Source organism: Ranitomeya variabilis, chromosome 2, assembly GCF_051348905.1.
Source record: "Ranitomeya variabilis isolate aRanVar5 chromosome 2, aRanVar5.hap1, whole genome shotgun sequence".
Classification (NCBI taxonomy): Eukaryota; Metazoa; Chordata; class Amphibia; order Anura; family Dendrobatidae; genus Ranitomeya; species Ranitomeya variabilis.
Genome location: NC_135233.1, coordinates 232591226 through 232613965, shown reverse-complemented (window position 1 = coordinate 232613965; position 22740 = coordinate 232591226).

Here is a 22740-nt window from a genome sequence, read left to right as displayed (position 1 = left end):
CACGAACATTCTCCCTTTAAAGACCTTTCCCCATTTATCAACGGACGCCCCTAGGGCCACGGACCGGGTCAGCCACCGTGACACCCCCACTGAGAACCTAAGGGCCCGGCTCAGAGTACCCCACGGTCCTATGGGGGCGCTCCATTCATGTACCCCATTTTTTAATGCCGTGTATTGCCCCCTCTATCATCAATGACAGCTTGAAGTCTTTTGTGGTAGTTGTGGATGAGGTTCTTTATTTTCTCAGCAAAGCTGCCCACTCTTCTTGGCAAAAAAACTCCAGTTCCTGTAAACTCCTAGGCTGTCTAGCATGAACTGCGCACTTGAGATCTCCCCAGAGTGGCTCAATGATATTGAGGTCAGAACATTGAAATAGCCACTCCAGAACCTTCACTTTGCTCTGCTGTAGCAAATGACAGGTCGACTTCGCCTTGTGTTATGGATCATTGTCATTTTGGAACGTCCAAGTACGTCACATGCGCAGCTTCCAGGCTGATGAGCTCAAATTTGCCTCCAGTATTTGCTGATAACATGCTGCATTCATCTTTCCTTTAATTTTGACCAAGTTTCGTGTGCCTTTGTAACTCACACATCCCCAAAACATCAGCGATCCACCTCTGTGCTTTACAGTAGGAGTGGTGTTCCTTTCATCATAGGCCTTGTTGACCTCTCTCCAAATGTAGCATTTATGGTTGTGGCCAAAAAGTTCCATTTTGGTCTCATCACTCCAAATTACCTTGTTCCAGAAGTTTTGAGGCTTGTCTTTGTGCTGTTTTGCATATTGTAGGTGATATACTTTGTGGTATTTGCGCAGTAATGGCTTTCTTCTGGTGATTCGACCATGCAGCATTTTTCGTCAAGTGCCTTCTTATTGTGCATCTTGAAACAGCCACACCACTAGTTTTCAGAGAGTCCTGTATTTCAGCCAGGGCCGGACTGGCCATCTGGCAATACTGGCAAATGCCAGAAGGACCTGTTTGGTCATAGGCCGCCTTGTCTGCTATGTTGTTAACAGAATCGGTTTTCTCAAGACACCCATATTATTAAGAGTTGTGATGGAGCACAAAGTCACTGACTCCGTCACTTACCCCAGCGGGCCACGGGAATCATTAGAAATATTGGTCTTGTAGTAGATCTTGCTTTCCTTCATCCTGGGTAATATTAGTACCGTAATATATTCCATCTGGTGATTGAGGACGGGGACAGCATGGGCCTGTGTAATTTCACATGCCAGGGCCGAATTTCAGTCCTAGTCCGTACCTTATGTTATTTGTGAGTTTTTCTTTGCATCCGGAACAATTTTCCTGGCAGTTGAGGACGACATTTTTGTTGGTCTACCTGATTGTGGTTTTGTTTCTCCAGAGCCCCTGATTTTCCATATGTTAATCACAGTTTGAACAATGCTGACTGGCATTATCAATTCCTTGGATATCTTTTGTATCCCTTTCCTATTTTATACAGTTCAACTACCATTTCCCGTAGATCCGTTGACAATTCTTTTGCTTTCCCCATGACTCACAATCCAGAAATGTCAGTGGCTGCATGAAAGATGCAAGAGTCTGTCTGGATCCCAGAAACTCAGCTTTTATGCACACACACTGATTACAAGCAAACAGGTCACAAGTGAGAATGTTACCTTAACCCCTTCATGACCCAGCCTATTTTGGCCTTAATGACCTTGCCGTTTTTTGCAATTCTGACCAGTGTCCCTTTATGAGGTAATAACTCAGGAACGCTTCAACGGATCCTAGCGATTCTGAGACTGTTTTTTCGTGACATATTGGGCTTCATGTTAATGGTAAATTTAGGTTGATAATTTCTGAGTTTATTTGTGAAAAAAACGGAGATTTGGCAAAAAATTTGAAAATTTCGCAATTTTCACATTTTGAATTTTTATTCTGTTAAACCAGAGAGTTATGTGACACAAAATAGTTAATAAATAACGTTTCCCACATGTCTACTTTACATCAGCACAATTTTGGAAACAATTTTTTTTTTTGCTAGAAAGTGATAAGGGTTAAAATTTGACCAGTGATTTCTCATTTTTACAACAAAATTTACAAAACCATTTTTTTTAGGGACCACCTCACATTTGAAGTCATTTTGAGGGTTCTATATGGCTGAAAATACCCAAAAGTGACACCATTCTAAAAACTGCACCCCCCAAGGTGCTCAAAACCACATTCAAGAAGTTTATTAACCCTTCAGGTGTTTCACAGCAGCAGAAGCAACATGGAAGTAAAAAATGAACATTTAACTTTTTAGTCACAAAAATGATCTTTTAGCAACAATTTTTTTATTTTCCCAAGGGTAAAAGGAGAAACTGGACCAGGGACGTTGTTGTCCAATTTGTCCTGAGTACGCTGATACCTCATATGTGGGGGTAAACCACTGTTTGGGCGCACGGCAGGGCTCGGAAGGGAAGGAGCGCCATTTGACTTTTTGAATGAAAAATTGGCTCCAATCTTTAGCGGACACCATGTCGCGTTTGGAGAGCCCCCGTGTGCCTAAACATTGGAGCTCCCCCACAAGTGACCACATTTTGGAAACTAGACCCCCCAAGGAACTTATCTAGAAGCATAGTGAGCACTTAAAACCCCCAGGTGCTTCACAAATTGATCCGTAAAAATGAAAAAGTACTTTTTTTTCACAAAAAAATTATTTTAGCCTCAATTTTTTCATTTTCACATGGGCAACAGGATAAAATGGATCCTAAAGTTTGTTGGGCAATTTCTCCTGAGTACACCAATACCTCACATGTGGGGGTAAACCACTGTTTGGGCACATGGTAAGGCTCGGAAGGGAAGGAGCGCCATTTGACTTTTTGAATGAAAAATTATCTCCATCGTTAGCGGACACCATGACGCGTTTGGAAAGCCCCTGTGTGCCTAAACATTGGAGCTCCTCCACAAGTGACCCCATTTTGGAAACTAGACCCCCCAAGGAACTCATCTAGAGGCATAGTGAGCACTTTAAACCCCCAGGTGCTTCACAAATTGATCCGCAAAAATGAAAAAGTACTTTTTTTTCACACAAAATTTATTTTAGCCTCAATTCTTTCATTTTCACATGGGCAACAGGATAAAATGGATCCTAAAATTTGTTGGGCAATTTCTCCTGAGTATGCCGATACCTCATATGTGGGGGTAAACCACTGTTTGGGTGCACGGCAAGGCTCGGAAGGGGAGGCGTGCCATTTGACTTTTTGAATGGAAAATTAGCTCCAATCGTTAGCGGACACCATGTCGCGTTTGGAGAGCCCCTGTGTGCCTAAACATTGGAGCTCCCCTACAAGTGACCCCATTTTGGAAACTAGACCCCCCAAGGAACTTATCTAGATGCATAGTGAGCACTTATAACCCCCAGGTACTTCACAGAAGTTTATAATGCAGAGCCGTGAAAATAAAAAAATAATTTTTCTTTCCTCAAAAATGATTTTTAGCCCAGAATTTTTTATTTTCCCAAGGGTAATAGGAGAAATTGGACCCCAAATGTTGTTGTCCAGTTTCTCCTGAGTACGCTGATACCCCATATGTGGGGGTAAACCACTGTTTTGGCACACGTCGGGGTTCGGAAGGGAAGTAGTGACGTTTTGAAATGCAGACTTTGATGGAATGCTCTGCGGGCGTCAGGTTGCGTTTGCAGAGCCCCTGATGTGCCTAAACAGTAGGAACTCCCCACAATTGACTCCATTTTGGAAACTAGACCCCCAAGGGAACTTATCTAGATGTGTAGTGAGCACTTTGAACCCCCAAGTGCTTCACAGAAGTTTATAACGCAGAGCCGTGAAAATAAAAAATGTGTTTCCTTTCCTCAAAAATATTTTTTTAGCCCAGAATTTTTTTATTTTTGCAAGAGTAACAGGAGAAATTGGACCCCGAAAGTTGTTGTCCAGTTTCTCCTGAGTACGCTGATACCCCATATGTGGGGGTAAACCACTGTTTTGGCACACGTCGGGGTTCGGAAGGGAAGTAGTGACGTTTTGAAATGCAGACTTTGATGGAATGCTCTGCGGGCATCAGGTTGCGTTTGCAGAGCCCCTGATGTGCCTAAACAGTAGGAACTCCCCACAAGTGACTCCATTTTGGAAACTAGACCCCCAAGGGAACTTATCTAGATGTGTGGTGAGCACTTTGAACCCCCAAGTGCTTCACAGAAGTTTATAACGCAGAGCCGTGAAAATAATAAATGTGTTTCCTTTCCTCAAAAATATTTTTTTAGCCCAGAATTTTTTATTTTTGCAAGAGTAACAGGAGAAATTGGACCCCAAAAGTTGTTGTCCAGTTTCTCCTGAGTACGCTGATACCCCATATGTGGGGGTAAACCACTGTTTTGGCACACGTCGGGGTTCGGAAGGGAAGTAGTGACGTTTTGAAATGCAGACTTTGATGGAATGCTCTGCGGGCATCAGGTTGCGTTTGCAGAGCCCCTGATGTGCCTAAACAGTAGGAACTCCCCACAATTGACTCCATTTTGGAAACTAGACCCCCAAGGGAACTTATCTAGATGTGTAGTGAGCACTTTGAACCCCCAAGTGCTTCACAGAAGTTTATAACGCAGAGCCGTGAAAATAAAAAATGTGTTTCCTTTCCTCAAAAATATTTTTTTAGCCCAGAATTTTTTTATTTTTGCAAGAGTAACAGGAGAAATTGGACCCCAAAAGTTGTTGTCCAGTTTCTCCTGAGTACGCTGATACCCCATATGTGGGGGTAAACCACTGTTTTGGCACACGTCGGGGTTCGGAAGGGAAGTAGTGACGTTTTGAAATGCAGACTTTGATGGAATGCTCTGCGGGCATCAGGTTGCGTTTGCAGAGCCCCTGATGTGCCTAAACAGTAGGAACTCCCCACAAGTGACTCCATTTTGGAAACTAGACCCCCAAGGGAACTTATCTAGATGTGTGGTGAGCACTTTGAACCCCCAAGTGCTTCACAGAAGTTTATAACGCAGAGCCGTGAAAATAATAAATGTGTTTCCTTTCCTCAAAAATATTTTTTTAGCCCAGAATTTTTTATTTTTGCAAGAGTAACAGGAGAAATTGGACCCCAAAAGTTGTTGTCCGGTTTCTCCTGAGTATGCTGATACCCCATATGTGGGGGTAAACCACTGTTTGGGCACATGCCGGGGCTCGGAAGGGAAGTAGTGACGTTTTGGAATGCAGACTTTGATGGAATGGTCTGCGGGCATCATGTTACGTTTGCAGAGCCCCTGATATGCCTAAACAGTAGAAACCCCCCACAAGTGACCCCATTTTGGAAACTAGACCCCCCAAGGAACTTATCTAGATGTGTGGTGAGCACGTTCAACCCCCAAGTGCTTCACAGAAGTTTATAACGCAGAGCCATGAAAATAAAAAATAATTGTTCTTTCCTCAAAAATTATGTTTTAGCAAGTAATTTTTTATTTTTGCAAGGGTAACAGGAGAAATTGGATCCCAACAGTTGTTGCCCAGTTTGTCCTGAGTACGCTGGTACCCCAAATGTGGGGGTAAACCACTGTTTGGGCGCACGTCGGGGCTTGGAAGGGCGGGAGCACCATTTGACTTTTTGAACGCAAGATTGGCTGGAATCAATGGTGGCGCCATGTTGCGTTTGGAGACCCCTGATGTGCCTAAACAGTGGAAACCCCTCAATTATAACTTCAACACTAACCCCAACACACCCCTAATCCTAATCCCAACTGTAGCCATAACCCTAATCACAACCCTAACCCCAACACACCCCTAACCACAACCCTAACCGCAACACACCCGTAACCCTAATTCCAACCCTAACCCTAATCCTAACCCTAATCCCAACCGTAACCCTAATCCCAACCCTAACCACAACTGTAACCCCAACACACCCCTAACCCTATCTGTAACCCTAACCACAAGCCTAATCTTAACCCTATTTCAAACCCTAGCCCTAATTCCAACCCTAACTCTAATTCCAACCCTAACCCTAAGGCTATGTGCCCACGTTGCGGATTCGTGTGAGATTTTTCCGCACGATTTTTGAAAAATCTGCAGGTAAAAGGCACTGCGTTTTACCTGCGGATTTACAGCAGATTTCCAGTGTTTTTTTGTGCGGATTTCACCTGCGGATTCCTATTGAGGAACAGGTGTAAAACGCTGCGGAATCCGCACAAAGAATTGACATGCTGCGGAAAATACAACGCAGCGTTTCTGCACGGAATTTTCCGCACCATGGGCACAGCGGATTTGGTTTTCCGTAGGTGTACATGGTACTGTAAACCTGATGGAAAACTGCTTCGAATTCGCAGCGGCCAATCCGCTGCGGATCCGCGGCCAATCCGCTGCGGATCCGCGGCCAATCCGCTGCGGATCCGCGACCAATCCGCTGCGGATCCGCGGCCAATCCGCTGCGGATCCGCGGCCAATCCGCTGCGGATCCGCGGCCAATCCGCTGCGGATCCGCGGCCAATCCGCTGCGGATCCGCGGCCAATCCGCTGCGGATCCGCTGCCAATCCGCTGCGGATCCGCTGCCAATCCGCGGCCGATCCGCTGCGGATCCGCTGCCGATCCGCTGCGGATCCGCGGCCGATCCGCTCTGTGTGCACATGCCATAACCCTACCCCTAACCCTACCCGTAACCCTAACCCTACCCCTAACCCTAACCCTACCCCTAGTTCTAACCCTAGTTCTAACCCTAACCCTAGTGGATAGAACCTACCACAGCGATCAAAATGTACTTGTAATGAATCTGCCGGCTGGCAGATTCGGCGGGCGCACTGCGCATGCGCCCGCCATTTTCCAAGATGGCGGCGCCCATGGAGAAGACGGCCGGACACCGGGAGGGACATCGAAGCTAGGTAAGTATGGGGGGGTGGGATCGGAACACGGGGGGGGGATCGGAGGACCGGGGGAGCGGACAAGAGGACCGGGGGAGCGGACAGGAGGGAGGAGGGGAGCGGACAGGAGATCGGGGCAGAAAGGACGACTGGGGGGGGCGATCGGTGGGGTGGGGGGGGGGCAGATCGGGGTCTCCAGCCATGGCAGATGCTATTGCAGCATCGGCCATGGCTGGATTGTAATATTTCACCATTTTCATAGGTGAAATATTACAAATCGCTCTGATTGGCTGTTTCACTTTCAACAGCCAATCAGAGCGATTGTAGCCACGGGGGGGTGAAGCCACCCCCCCTGGGCTGAAGTACCGCTCCCCCTGTCTCTGCAGATCGGGTGAAAATGGAGTTAACCCTTTCACCCGATCTGCAGGGATGCGATCTTTCCATGACGCCACATAGGCGTCATGGGTCGGATTGGCACGGGTTTTCATGACGCCTACGTGGCGTCAAAGGTCGGGAAGGGGTTAAGTAGTCATTCAAACCCATTTAAGTCAACTTCTGTGCATGTTATCAGGCCAAAATCACCAGGGTATGTAATCTTTTGATCAGGAACATTTGGATGTTTTGGGTTGTTATTATGATTTAAAAAGAGAAAACACAGTACCGTATTTTCCGGCGTATAAGACGACTGGGCGTATAAGACGACCCCCCAACTTTACCAGTTAAAATATAAAATCTTCTTAAAAGTTGGGGGTCTTCTTATACACCGTATGTCGTCTTATAGGGCCGGTGAATATGTGCCTTTTGGGGGGGGGGGAGTGATCCTGATGAGGATGAGGGGGCGTCTCACAGGAAAGTGAGTATCCCCCATTACCTTATCATAGCGCTGCAGCGTGGGGTCTCTGTGCTGGGAGCGGCGGCTGCTGTGCTGTGGCGGCTCCTCTTCTGCAGTGTGGGGCCTCTGGTGCTGTGGGTGGCGGCGGCGGCGTATCTTCATGCAGTCGGGGCTCCTCCGGCATCTCAGCTTGGAAGCCCCGCCGGGAACTCCATCGGTACAATGCGGTCAGGTGGCCTCCGGGAAAATGGCCGCTGCTCAGATTCAGATCTCGTCCCGAGATCTCGGGAGACGAGATCTGAATCTGAGCAGCGGCCATTTTCCCGGAGGCAGCTCAATAGGTGCGATGCGGTGGCCCGGCCGCTGGGGGCTGTGCATGCTCAGATTCAGATCTCGTCCCGAAATCTCGGGACACGAGATCTGAATCTAAGCAGCGGCCATTTTCCCGGAGGCCAGCGCATTACACCGATGGAGTTGCCGGCGGGGCTTCTAGGCTTTGAGATGCCGGAGGAGCCCCGACTGCATGAAGATACGCCACCGCCGCCACCGCCCCACAGCACCAGAGGCCCCACACTGCAGAAGAGGAGCCGCCACAGCACAGCAGCCGCCGCTCCCAGCACAGAGACCCCACGCTGCAGCGCTATGATAAGGTAATGGGGGATACTCACTTTCCTGTGAGACGCCCCCTCGTCGTCATCAGGATCACTCCCCCCCCCACCCACCATATACACCCGGCGTACAAGGCGATTCCCGGCGTACAAGACGACCCCCGACTTTTAAGAAGATTTTCAGGGGTTAAAAAGTCGTCTTGTACGCCGGAAAATACGGTAGTTTGACAATAAATGGCTTCACCCAACCACTAACCATGAGTGGAGAAAAAGTTTTGGTGTTATCATTCATATTCTCTGAAAAAAAGGCCAGGAAAGCAAACATTCTGCCAGGGTATGTAAACATTTTAGCAAAACTGTACTGTGTACAGATCTCCTGTGTATAATGTCACTGGTGATCACTGTATTACCTGTACACTATATGCTATATACAGAGGTCCTGTGCATAATGTCACTGGTGATCACTGTATTATCTGTACACTGACACTACACTGACACAATATACAGAGCTCCTGTGTATAATGTCACTGGTGATCACTTTAGTACCTGTACCCTGACACTATATACAGAACTCCTGTGTATAATGTCACTGGTGATCCCTGTATTACCTGTACACTGACACTATATCCATAGCTCCTGTGTATAATGTCGCCTGTGATCACTGTACTATCTGTACACTGACACTATATACAGAGTTCTTGTGTATATTGTCACTGTTGATCACTGTATTACCTGTACACAGACACTATATACAGAGCTTCTGTGTATAATGTCACTGGTGATCACCGTATTATCTGTACACTGACACTATATACAGAGCTCCTGTGTATAATGTCACTGGTGATCACTGTAGCAATTATACACTGACACTATATACAGAGCTCTTGTGTATAATGTCACTGGTGATCCCTGTATTATCTGTACACTGACACTATATACAGAGCTCTTGTTTATAATGTCACTGGTGATTACTGTATTACCTGTACACTGACACTATATACAGAGGTACTGTGTATAATGTCACTGGTGGTAATAGCAGTGTTGTTGGTATTGTGGTTTGTATTCATGATCAGCTTTGTAGTATTCGGTCACTATGTGGTGGTAGTTTGTGGTCTAGTCACAGTGTGGCAGTATGTCTCCTTGTATTGGTATTATTTGGTCCCTATATGCTGGTAATATGTCATATTATTCAGCCACTATGTGGTGGTAATATGTGGTCTGATCATGGTGTGGCAGTATTTGTCCCTTGTATGTAGTATTATTCGGCCACTATATGGTCTGGTCATGGTGTGGTGGTATTTCTTCCCTGTATGTGGTAATACTGGTTTTGATATTGGGCAGGGGTGGGGAACCTTTTTCCAGCTGGAGGCCATTTGGAAATTTCTACCATCATTCGGGGGCCACACAAAAATGATCACCTTGAAAATTACTCCGGTATATTTAGTCAAACTATTAATTGCGGTAACTCACCCTTAATGTGATGGTTGGAGCTGCTTCTCTTTAGTGCAGCTGTGATGTTAGGTGATACTGATCATGTTGCTTCTCGCGGCTGCTTTTCCAGGTTTGTGTCGGCCAGAAGAGCAGTCAACTTTTTGTCATAAGTTTTGTAAATCATATACATCACATAGTAGACGCTGGGTCTACTGTATATACATCACATAGGAGATGCTGAGACAGCTGTATATACACCACATAGGAGACGATGGGACTGCTGTATATACATCACACAGGAGACACTGAGACTGCTGTATCTGTATCATATAGAGGACGCTGAGACAGCTGTATATACATCACATAGGAGACACAGGAACTGTTGTATATACATCACATAGGAAACGCAAGGACTGCTGTATATGCATCACACAGGAGATGCAAGGACTGTTGTATATACATCCCACAGGAGATGCTGGGACTGCTGTATATACATCACACAGGAAACGCTGGGACTGCTGTATATACATCACATAGGAGGAGCTGGGACTGCTGTACATACATAACAGAAAACATTGAGAGTGCTATATATGCATCACAGGAGACTCTGGAGTCATATAAATTATAGGAGGGGCTGGGGGGGCATAGTGTCATGGTTCTCAATGGCAAGAGAACGTAATAAAGCATACAAAAGGACTACCTCTTGGAAGATGGGAACTCGAGCTGACCATGAGCTAAACCTACCGCACAACTAACAGTGGCCGGGTAGCGTGCCTACGTTTTATCCCTAGACGCCCAGCGCCAGCCGGAGAACTGACTGACCCTAGCAGAGGAAAATACAGACCTGGCTTACCTCTAGAGAAATTTTCCCCAAAAGGCAGACAGTAGCCCCCACATATATTGGCGGTGATTTTAGAGGAAATTGACATACGAAGTATGAAGATAGGTTTAGCAAATTGAGGTCCGCTTACTAGATAGTAGGAAGACAGAAAAGGGAACTTCACGGTCAGCTGAAAACCCTTTCAAAATACCATCCTGAAATTACTTTAAGACTCTAATATCAACTCATGACACCAGAGTGGCAATTTCAGCTCACAAGAGCTTCCAGCCTCAGAAATATTCAATCACAGAGAACTGGAACAAAAATGCAAAACAAACTTAGGACAACAAGTCCAACTTAGCTGATAGTTGTCTAGGAGCAGGAACATGCAACAGAAAGGCTTCTGGTAACATTGTTGGCCGGCATAGAAATGACTGAGGAGCAAGGCTAAATAGAAAACTCCCACATCCAGATGGAAAACAGGTGAACAGAGGAGATGAAGCACACAAGTGCAGTACCACCAGAAACCACCGGGGGATCCCAGAAACCAAATTCACAACAATACCCCCCCTCAAGGAGGGGGCACCGAACCCTCACCAGAACCACCAGGGCGATCAGGATGAGCCCTATGAAAGGCACGGACCAAATCGGAGGCATGAACATCAGAGGCTGTCACCCAAGAGTTATCCTCCTGACCGTAGCCCTTCCACTTGACCAGATACTGAAGTCTCCGTCTGGAAACACGGGAGTCCAAGATCTTCTCGACAACGTACTCCAACTCACCCTCAACCAACACCGGAGCAGGAGGCTCCACGGAAGGCACAACCGGTACCTCATACCTGCGCAACAATGACCGATGGAAGACATTATGAATAGAAAAAGATGCAGGGAGGTCCAAACGAAAGGACACAGGGTTAAGAATCTCCAATATCTTGTACGGGCCGATGAACCGAGGCTTAAACTTAGGAGAAGAAACCTTCATAGGGACAAAACGAGAAGATAACCACACCAAGTCCCCAACACAAAGACGAGGACCAACACGACGACGGCGGTTAGCAAAATGCTGAGTCTTCTCCTGGGACAACTTCAAATTGTCCACCACATGCCCCCAAATCTGATGCAACCTCTCCACCACAGCATCCACTCCAGGACAATCCGAAGACTCCACCTGACCGGAAGAGAAACGAGGATGAAACCCCGAATTACAGAAGAAAGGAGAAACCAAGGTGGCAGAACTAGCCCGATTATTGAGGGCAAACTCCGCCAAGGGCAAAAAGGCAACCCAATCATCCTGATCCGCAGACACAAAACACCTCAAATAAGTCTCCAAGGTCTGATTAGTTCGCTCGGTCTGGCCATTAGTCTGAGGATGGAAAGCAGACGAAAAAGACAAATCAATGCCCATCCTAGCACAGAACGCTCGCCAAAATCTAGACACGAATTGGGTTCCCCTGTCAGAAACGATATTCTCCGGAATACCATGCAAGCGCACCACATTTTGAAAAAACAGAGGAACCAGCTCGGATGAGGAAGGCAATTTGGGCAAGGGAACCAAATGGACCATCTTAGAGAAACGGTCACACACCACCCAGATGACAGACATCTTCTGAGAAACAGGGAGATCAGAAATAAAATCCATGGAGATGTGAGTCCAAGGCCTCTTCGGAATAGGCAAGGATAACAACAATCCACTAGCCCGAGAACAACAAGGCTTGGCCCGAGCACAAACATCACAAGACTGCACAAAACCTCGCACATCTCGCGACAGGGAAGGCCACCAGAAGGACCTAGCCACCAAATCCCTGGTACCAAAGATTCCAGGATGACCTGCTAACGCAGAAGAATGGACCTCCGAGATGACTCTACTGGTCCAATCATCAGGAACAAACATTCTACCAGGCGGGCAACGATCAGGTCTATTCGCCTGAAACTCCTGCAAGACCCGTCGCAAATCTGGGGAAACAGCATATAATATCACTCCATCCTTAAGGATACCTGTAGGTTCAGAATTACCAGGGGAATCAGGCTCAAAACTCCTAGAAAGGGCATCCGCCTTCACATTTTTAGAACCTGGTAGGTAAGAAACCACAAAATTAAACCGAGAGAAAAATAACGACCAGCGCGCCTGTCTAGGATTCAGGCGCCTGGCAGACTCAAGATAAATCAAATTCTTGTGGTCGGTCAATACCACCACCTGATGTCTAGCCCCCTCAAGCCAATGATGCCACTCCTCAAAAGCCCACTTCATCGCCAAGAGCTCCCGATTACCAATATCATAATTTCGCTCAGCGGGCGAAAATTTACGAGAAAAGAACGCACAAGGTCTCATCACGGAGCAGTCGGAACTTTTCTGCGACAAAACCGCCCCAGCTCCGATTTCTGAAGCGTCAACCTCAACCTGAAAAGGAAGAGTAACATCAGGCTGATGCAATACAGGGGCGGAAGAAAAGCGGCGCTTAAGCTCCCGAAAGGCCTCCACAGCAGCAGGGGACCAATCAGCAACATCAGCACCCTTCTTAGTCAAATCAGTCAACGGTTTAGCAACATCAGAAAAACCAGTTATAAATCGACGATAAAAATTAGCAAAGCCCAAAAACTTCTGAAGACTCTTAAGAGAAGAGGGTTGCGTCCAATCACAAATAGCCTGAACCTTGACAGGGTCCATCTCAATGGAAGAGGGGGAAAAAATGTACCCCAAAAACGAAATCTTTTGAACCCCAAAAACGCACTTAGAACCCTTTACACACAAGGAATTAGAGCGCAAAACCTGAAAAACCCTCCTGACCTGTTGGACATGAGAGTCCCAGTCATCCGAAAAAATCAAAATATCATCAAGATACACAATCAAAAATTTATCCAAATAATCACGGAAAATGTCATGCATAAAGGACTGAAAGACTGAAGGGGCATTTGAAAGACCAAAAGGCATTACTAAGTACTCAAAATGGCCCTCAGGCGTATTAAATGCGGTTTTCCACTCATCCCCCTGCTTAATTCGCACCAAATTATACGCCCCACGAAGATCAATCTTAGAGAACCACTTGGCCCCCTTTATTCGAGCAAACAAATCAGTAAGCAGTGGCAAAGGATACTGATATTTAACCGTGATTTTATTCAAAAGCCGATAATCAATACACGGCCTCAAAGAGCCATCTTTTTTAGCTACAAAGAAAAAACCGGCTCCTAAGGGAGATGACGAAGGACGAATATGTCCCTTTTCCAAGGACTCCTTAATATATTCCCGCATAGCAGCATGTTCAGGCACAGATAGATTAAATAAACGACCCTTTGGAAACTTACTGCCCGGAATCAGATCTATAGTACAATCGCAATCTCTGTGCGGAGGTAGTGAACCAAGTTTAAGCTCCTCAAAAACGTCACAATAATCAGATAAAAATTCCGGAATCTCAGAGGGAATAGATGACGAAATGGAAACCAAAGGTACGTCCCCATGAGTCCCCTGACATCCCCAGCTTAACACAGACATTGCTTTCCAGTCGAGGACTGGGTTATGAGATTGCAGCCATGGCAATCCAAGCACCAACACATCATGTAGATTATACAACACAAGGAAGCGACTAATCTCCTGGTGATCCGGATTAATACGCATAGTTACTTGTGTCCAGTATTGTGGTTTGTTACTAGCCAATGGCGTGGAGTCAATACCCTTCAGAGGTATAGGAACTTCCAGAGGCTCTAAATCAAACCCACAGCGTTTGGCAAAGGACCAATCCATAAGACTCAAAGCGGCGCCAGAGTCGACATAGGCGTCCGCGGTAATAGACGATAAAGAGCAAATCAGGGTCACAGATAGAATAAACTTAGACTGTAAAGTGCCAATTGAAACAGACTTATCAACCTTCTTAGTACGTTTAGAGCATGCTGATATAACATGAGTTGAATCACCACAATAGAAGCATAACCCATTTTTTCGCCTAAAATTCTGTCGTTCGCTTCTGGACAGAATTCTATCACATTGCATAATCTCTGGCGTCTTCTCAGTAGACACCGCCAAATGGTGCACAGGTTTGCGCTCCCGCAAACGCCGATCAATCTGAATAGCCATTGTCATGGACTCATTCAGACCTGTAGGCACAGGGAACCCCACCATAACATCTTTAATGGCATCAGAGAGACCCTCTCTGAATTTCGCCGCCAGGGCGCACTCATTCCACTGAGTAAGCACAGACCACTTACGAAATTTTTGGCAGTATATTTCAGCCTCATCTTGCCCTTGAGACAGGGCCATTAAGGCTTTTTCAGCCTGAATTTCTAAATGAGGTTCCTCATAAAGCAACCCCAAAGCCAGGAAAAACGCATCCACATTGAGCAACGCAGGATCCCCTGGTGCCAAAGCAAATGCCCAATCCTGAGGGTCGCCCCGGAGCAAGGAAATTACAATCCTGACCTGCTGTGCAGGATCTCCAGCGGAGCGAGATCTCAGAGACAAAAATAATTTACAATTATGTTTGAAATTCTGGAAGCGAGATCTATCCCCAGAGAAAAATTCAGGTAAAGGAATTCTAGGTTCAGATGTAGGAGCATGAATAACGAAATCCTGTAAGCTTTGAACCTTCATAGCGAGATTATTCAAACCTGTAACTAAACTCTGAGGATCCATATTAATCAGGTGAAATCAGAACCATTCAAGGATTAGAAGGAGAGAGAGACGAAGGCTGCAGTAAGCAGAGATGCTAGTGAATCAACTAATGAGCAAACTCAGGAAAAAAAAAAAAAAAAAATCTCTGCAGACTTCTTTTCTCTCCTTTCTTCTGCCAATTATTTTAACTCTTGGCCGGCCAAACTGTCATGGTTCTCAATGGCAAGAGAACGTAATAAAGCATACAAAAGGACTAGCTATTGGAAGATGGGAACTCGAGCTGACCATGAGCTAAACCTACCGCACAACTAACAGTGGCCGGGTAGCGTGCCTACGTTTTATCCCTAGACGCCCAGCGCCAGCCGGAGAACTGACTGACCCTAGCAGAGGAAAATACAGACCTGGCTTACCTCTAGAGAAATTTTCCCCAAAAGGCAGACAGTAGCCCCCACATATATTGGCGGTGATTTTAGAGGAAATTGACATACGAAGTATGAAGATAGGTTTAGCAAATTGAGGTCCGCTTACTAGATAGTAGGAAGACAGAAAAGGGAACTTCACGGTCAGCTGAAAACCCTTTCACAATACCATCCTGAAATTACTTTAAGACTCTAATATCAACTCATGACACCAGAGTGGCAATTTCAGCTCACAAGAGCTTCCAGCCTCAGAAATATTCAATCACAGAGAACTGGAACAAAAATGAAAAACAAACTTAGGACAACAAGTCCAACTTAGCTGATAGTTGTCTAGGAGCAGGAACATGCAACAGAAAGGCTTCTGGTAACATTGTTGGCCGGCATAGAAATGACTGAGGAGCAAGGCTAAATAGAAAACTCCCACATCCAGATGGAAAACAGGTGAACAGAGGAGATGAAGCACACAAGTGCAGTACCACCAGAAACCACCGGGGGAGCCCAGAAACCAAATTCACAACAGCATAGACATCACAGGAGATGCTGGGACATATTCATCACCTGGGAGGCTGGGGGGATAGACATCACTGAGAGGCTGTATACATCACTAGGAAGCACAGACAGCACTGGGGGTATATAAGTCACTGGGGGAAATATACATCACTGGTGGGGTCACATACATCACTGGGGGCTATCTATCACAGGTGGGGGATAAACAACAATTTTGGGGTAAATGCAGCACTGGGGAATATACACATCACTTGGTGGCACATACAGCCATTGGGGCATATACAGCACTGGAGGAGGGGGGATATACAGCACTGGGGGGACAGGCATCGCCAGGGAGGCACATAGATCACTGGTGTGGGGGCTCATAGATCACCAAGGTGCACATAGCTGGAGGGGACAGATCACAGGGGGCACATAGATCACATGGGAGCAAAAATGTCACAGGGGGTACATAACAGGGGGGCACAGGGATAACAGGGGGTACATAGATCACAGGGGGCACAAAGCTGGGAGCCTCAGATATCACACGGGTGCACATAGCTGGGGGGGCACAGAGATCACAGGAGGCATATAGCTGGGGGCACAGATCAAGAGGGGGTACATAGCTCGAGGGCACAGAGATCACAGGGGAGCACAAAGCTGGAGGGCACAGAGGTCACAGGGGGCATATAGCTGGGGGCACAGAAATTACAGAGGGGTATATAGCTGGGGCACAGAAATCACGGGGTACATAGCTGGGGGAACAGGGATCACAGGGGAACATATAGCTATGGGGCACAGAGATCACGGGGGCACATAGTTTGGTCCACAGAGATCACGGGGGCACAGATCATATGGGGCACATAGCTGTGAGGCACAAAGATCACAGGGTGTCATATAGTTGGGGGGGCACAGATCACAGGGTGCAAAAAGATCACATGGAGGCACATATGTTGTGAATTCTGCTCTTGGGCTCCCTCCGGTGGTTGTTGGTGGTTGTGCAGTTGTCTTGGGGTTGTAATCCGGGCAGGTGTTTCTGCTGATTGCAGCTCTATTAGGTATTTAGGTGTGCAGGATCCATGAGTCCATGCCAGTTGTCCATTGTACTTGGAGGGATTGCATCTCTCTCTGGCTCCTCATGCCCTGCTGCCAATTCATCTAAGATAAGTGTCAGGTTTTTTGTCTCTGTGCACACATGCAGTGTGCTTTGCAATTCAGTGCAATTTATTGTGTTTTTGTCCAGCTTAGACTTTGTTTGGATTTTTCAGTCATGCTGGATTCTCAGGAGATGCAGATATACTTTCTATGTCTTTAGTTAGATGTAGTTTATTTGTATTATCTGCTGTGGATATTTTTAGGATTTTAATACTGACCGCTTAGAATTCTGTCCTATCCTTTTCTGTTTAGCTAGAAGTGCCTCTTTTGCTAAATCCTGTTTTTCTGCCTGCGTGTGTTTTTCCTCTTATACTCACAGTCAATATTTGTGGGGGGCTGCCTATCCTCTGGGGTTCTGCTCTGAGGCAAGATAGAATTCCCATTTCCATCTATAGGGATATTTAGTCCTCCGGCTGTGTCGAGGTGTCTAGGACGTGTTAGGTACATCCCACGGCTACTTCTAGTTGCGGTGTTAGTTTAGGGTTGCGGTCAGTACAGGTACCACCTACTCCTGAGAAAGTCTCTCATGCGGCTCCAAGGTCACCGGATCATAACACACATAGCTGAGGTGCACAGAGATCAAAGGGGGCATATAGCTGAATAGCTGGGGGGACACATAGATCACAGGGGGGCACATAACACCAGTAGAAAAGCACAGAGCTGCGGGTATAGAGATCGCTGGGGAGGCACAGAGCTGCTGGCACAGAGATTTCTCTGGACTCGGCAGCTGCAGCAGCTCCTCTTCTAGCATTGGGTGCTAACCCCACCCCGACGACATCATCATTCATGTGCAGGGCAGGCAGCCCTCTATAATGAACGCTACGTGGCGTGCATTTGGGGGCTAGGCTAGGTTCACATCGCATTAGGGCATTCCGTTTAACGGATCCGTTAAACGGATGCCCTAACGATGTGACCCAAATTGTCTTATTTTTTGCTATTGCGCTAATGCATGCGTTAACACATGGTTGCATTGTGTCAGCATGCGTTAGCAATAATAATAATAATAATAATCTTTTTATAGAATCCCTATCAGTATGTCTTTGGAATGTGGGAGGAAACCGGAGTGCCCGGAGGAAACCCACGCAAACACGGAGAGAACATACAAACTCTTTGCAGATGTTGTCCTGGGTGAGATTAGAACCCAGGACCCCAGCGCTGCAGTGCTAACCACTGCGCCACCTTGCTGCCCAAGCAATAGAGTTCAATGCACAGCGAATGCTTCCGTTCACTGTGCGTTTGCCATAAAGTACCCGAAAATGTAGTAGACCGCGTTCAAAGGTGCATCAAAAGTAACGGACCATGCCGATTTTGACATGCGTTTGGATGCGTTACACTAATTGAAGTCTATGGGCGTGTTAATGGATCCGTTACATAGAATGCCCTTTTTTTTTTTATCGTATGAATATATATTTTAACATCATATAAGAATAAATAACAAACAATAAACAGTGACTGAAATTAACAAAGGAACAGAAATCAGAGTCGGATATCAAGGTTTTTTTATGTGTGCAATAACATTGTCATTTCCAGTGTAGAAATCATTCTTGTCACCAGTATAAGATCTGAAGGGACATTCCTCGACAATGTGCTGAATTGTTTGACGGTCAGCTCCACAGTCACAGGCAGGAGAGTCAGATTTTCCCCACTTATGCATAAGATCTGCACAGACACCAAAGTTTGTTCTGATATGATTCAAAGTGACCCAGGTTTTCCTTGGTAGATTGAAGCCTGGTGGTGGATTTTGAAAGTGAGGAAATGTTTGAGTCTCACCGTCTACTGTACTGACCCAAAGTTCACGCCATTTCTCTTCTAAATTGAAATCATGTTCATACAGGGTAATTGCGGTTCGGATGGGTGGATGTCTTGATTTCAGTCGCTGTATTTGAACACCTTGGATATTTTGATGTATTGGGAGATTTTCAATATTCACCACTTTGGTGTATTCTTTAAGTAGGAGCTTTTGTCTTCTCAGATTTGCAGGTACAATATGGCTCAAGACAGGTAACCAGTGTACAGGCGTAGGTCTGATAGTACCAGATATTATGCGCATAGAGTTGTTCAGCTGATTGTCAATTGCATTCACATGACAACTATTCAGCCATACTGGAGCACAATATTCTGCGGCAGAGTACACCAAGGCAAGGGTAGACGTTCGCAAGACAGGTGTTGAGGAACCGCAGGAGGATCCGCAGAGTTTCTGAATTAATATTATTGCGTGCTTTCAGTTTCTGTGCTATCTTATCCGAGTGAGATTTGAAGGTTAGGCTTCTATCAAGGATTACGCCTAAATACTTGGGATTGAAGTTGTGTTTGACAAGTTGACCTTCAAAATGTACTTTGAGTTCAGTCTTAGCACTTGCGTTGTGTAAATTAAAGCAACATACTTCCGTTTTTGATGGATTGGGCTTTAGCCTCCATTGTTTAAAATACTTCCCCATTACACTAAGATCTTCTGTTGGAACCTCCTCTGCTTCTCCCATTGTTTTGTTCACTGTAGCAAGTGCCCAGTTAAATGAGTTTTTACCGGTCCGATGGGCTTTGTTTCATCTTCATTTCTCCACCCCATCTGTCCCTGTTGTCCGCAATATGTTAGTGAATTAGAGTATGTGTGCGCCATAGTTGGCGCGTGCGCAATGCAATCTTCGGTCACGCACGCGCAGTATGCTTTGCCCAACTGCGGGCAAAGCCGAAAAGCATCACTGCGCATGCGCCCGCGCACTATGTCCCGCAACACAGCAAAATACTTCCGGGACATAGTGCGCGGGCGCATGCGCAGTAATGCTTTTCGGCTTTGCCAGCAGTTGGGCAAAGCATACTGCGTGTGCGCGACCGAAGATTGCATTGCGCACGCGTCAACTATGGCGCACACGTACTCTAATTCACTAACATACTGCGGACAACAGGGACGGACGGGGTGGAGAAATGAAGATGAAACAAAGCCCATCGGACCGGTAAAAGCTCATTTAAATATCCCGCCAATTTGAGGTGAGAGGTTCCCTTTAAGGTTTTCTTACATGGAATCACCTTCAGAAACTTATATAGAAGTCCTTCCCTCCACACAGTGTCATATGTGGCAGAAAGATCGATGAACGCCACTGAAACCTTCTTGTTCTTTTGATATTCAGCTTCAATTAAAGTTGTCAAGGCTATAACTTGGTCACTGCAGTTTTGAGCAGGTCTAAAGCCGGCTTGCTCTACAGGTATTGAGTCGAAAATCTTTAAATTGATCTTGTTATAGAGTAAGTGTTCTAACAGCTTGTAAAGGCAACTCAATAAAGCAATGGGTCTATAGCTTGATGGATTATCTTCAGTCTTTCCAGGTTTTAACAATGCAATGATCTTGGCGTGTTTTAATTTACTGGAGACTTGAGCATTCTCCATGATGTCTGAGAAGAACTTTGCCAGCCATTTTTTCACAAAAGGTCCACAATTTTTTAGAAATTCGGGATGAACCCCATCAAATCCAGGAGCTTTGTTACTTTTAGTATCAACAAGGCCAATTTCAATGTCACAAGTTGTAAAAGGATGGGAATATTCTTCAGTAGATGCCACAGATGATTTTAGTAGTTTAAACTTATTTTTAACTTCTATGGTATGAGCTCGGTCTTTAGGGGTTCTTGAGGTGTTCACAATGTGTGCTGCGATTTGATTTCGAGTTACAGCATACGTTTTCTGTTTTGCTTTACGGTTTCCTTCTAGTTTTCTTAAAAGAGACCACGCTTTTCTACTGGACCTTTTAAAGTCCAAGTTCTCAACTGTTTCCATCCATTTGACACAACGTGCTGCATTCAGTTTGTTCAGCAACTCATCACCTATTTCACCATCTTCACTCTCAAGAAATTGTCTGTATAGTTGATCACATTCATCAGTCCAGCCTGGAATGTATTCTTTGTGGAAGCCACGTGGTATTGATTTCTTTGCAGCTTTGATAACAGCTTTACAGAACCGCTCATAGTTTTTACTGATTGGAGGTATCCAACCAATATACTTGTCAAGATGATCTGAAAACTTTTTCCAGTTGACTTTGACAAAATTCCATCAAGGACGTGGGTACGAAGTTACAAGAGGAATGGATACTCCAACAGTGATGTTGACAGGGTGATGCTGACTACGAGGGAAATGTTTGACAACACTCCGAGATGTAGAAAAAGGTTGATTGTTTCTATTGGGTGATACGAAACATAAATCAGGGTTGTATCCTCTCTGCCAGGCTGCTGATTGGAAAGTTGGAAAATCCTTTGCATCAAAAAACAAGAATGTGTTGTGCACATCAGACCAGTTTACCAGGTGCACACCATTGTCGTCATTACTAGCATATTGCCAGAGATCATGGTGACTGTTGAAATCTCCTATGTACACGGTAGGATGTGCATGGACATGGATAACTTCAGTAGGCCTTTGTACTGCAGGAGGCTTGTAAATATTAACAATTGTGATAACACCAACTTTAATCATAGCTTCCTGGATGTCATTTTCAATAGATGTAGATACAAGCATTACATTTTCAATGTTGCCTTTCACATAGGTAGCTACACCGTAGTGTGGGTCATATGTAGCACCAATTAAATCAAAACCAGCAATGGAGCCAGGAGCTAGAAGTTGGTCTTCTTTTTCAACACGAGTTTCCTGAAGAACAAAAACAGCAATTTTGTTATCAGTGAGAAACTTGTGAAGGAAATCACATTTTCAGCTTTTTGAGATTTTCACAGTGGGTCCAAGGTCTTTCATTTGAGGAGTGTCATTTGTGACGGTACCATTATTTGTAGACATTATCAAATTTGATCCTTTGTTGTCCTTTGTTGCTTATCAAATATGATGTAAAATATATTGACCAGGAGATCTAGATGTACTTTGATTGTTTGGGCGTTAAGATTGTTAGTCCTTTAGCGTTACCCAGGGTGCACCACGTGGAGGCGGTCTAACGTTGCACTTCAACTGAATGCCTTAACGTGATGTGAACCTAGCCTTAAAGGGTCGGCATCCGTCAGGATACAGCTGCCACCTGAGCACTGGGGACTCCGGGGACCTGCCTGCGGGCCGCATAAAAAGTCACCGTGGGCCACATGCGGCCCGCGGGCTGTAGGCTCCCCACCCCTGGTATAGGGGATTGTGTTGTGTATGGTGGTGATTTGTTCTCTCTGATATTAATTAGGAGAAGATTCTTTATTTCCCTTAGAGATTAAATACAGCGGCTGAAATGCACTTACAGGGAGTTTCCTGTGAAAGAAAGTAATCACCTCTCCACAGGGTAAGTGATAATGTATTGATTGGTGGGATCTGACTACTTGGACCCATTCAGCAAAGTGTGGAAATTTTATCCCCATTAGACTGGAGTGGCATGTCCGACTTGACCACTGATCCATTTATTCCCTCAGTGGCTGCACTTGTTTTTTTCTAGAAGCCCCAAAGAGAATGAATAGAGCTGTTGTCAGATATCCCATCTGCTGCTCCATTTTAAAATGGGGATAAGTGTCCTATCAACGATAAAACTTCCTCATTCTTCCGATCGGTGTAGTTTATAATGGTCGGACCTAAACGATCATCTATCTTATGGAGCCCATGGATCGGTGATAACTTGTTTTAACCAAAGAACCCC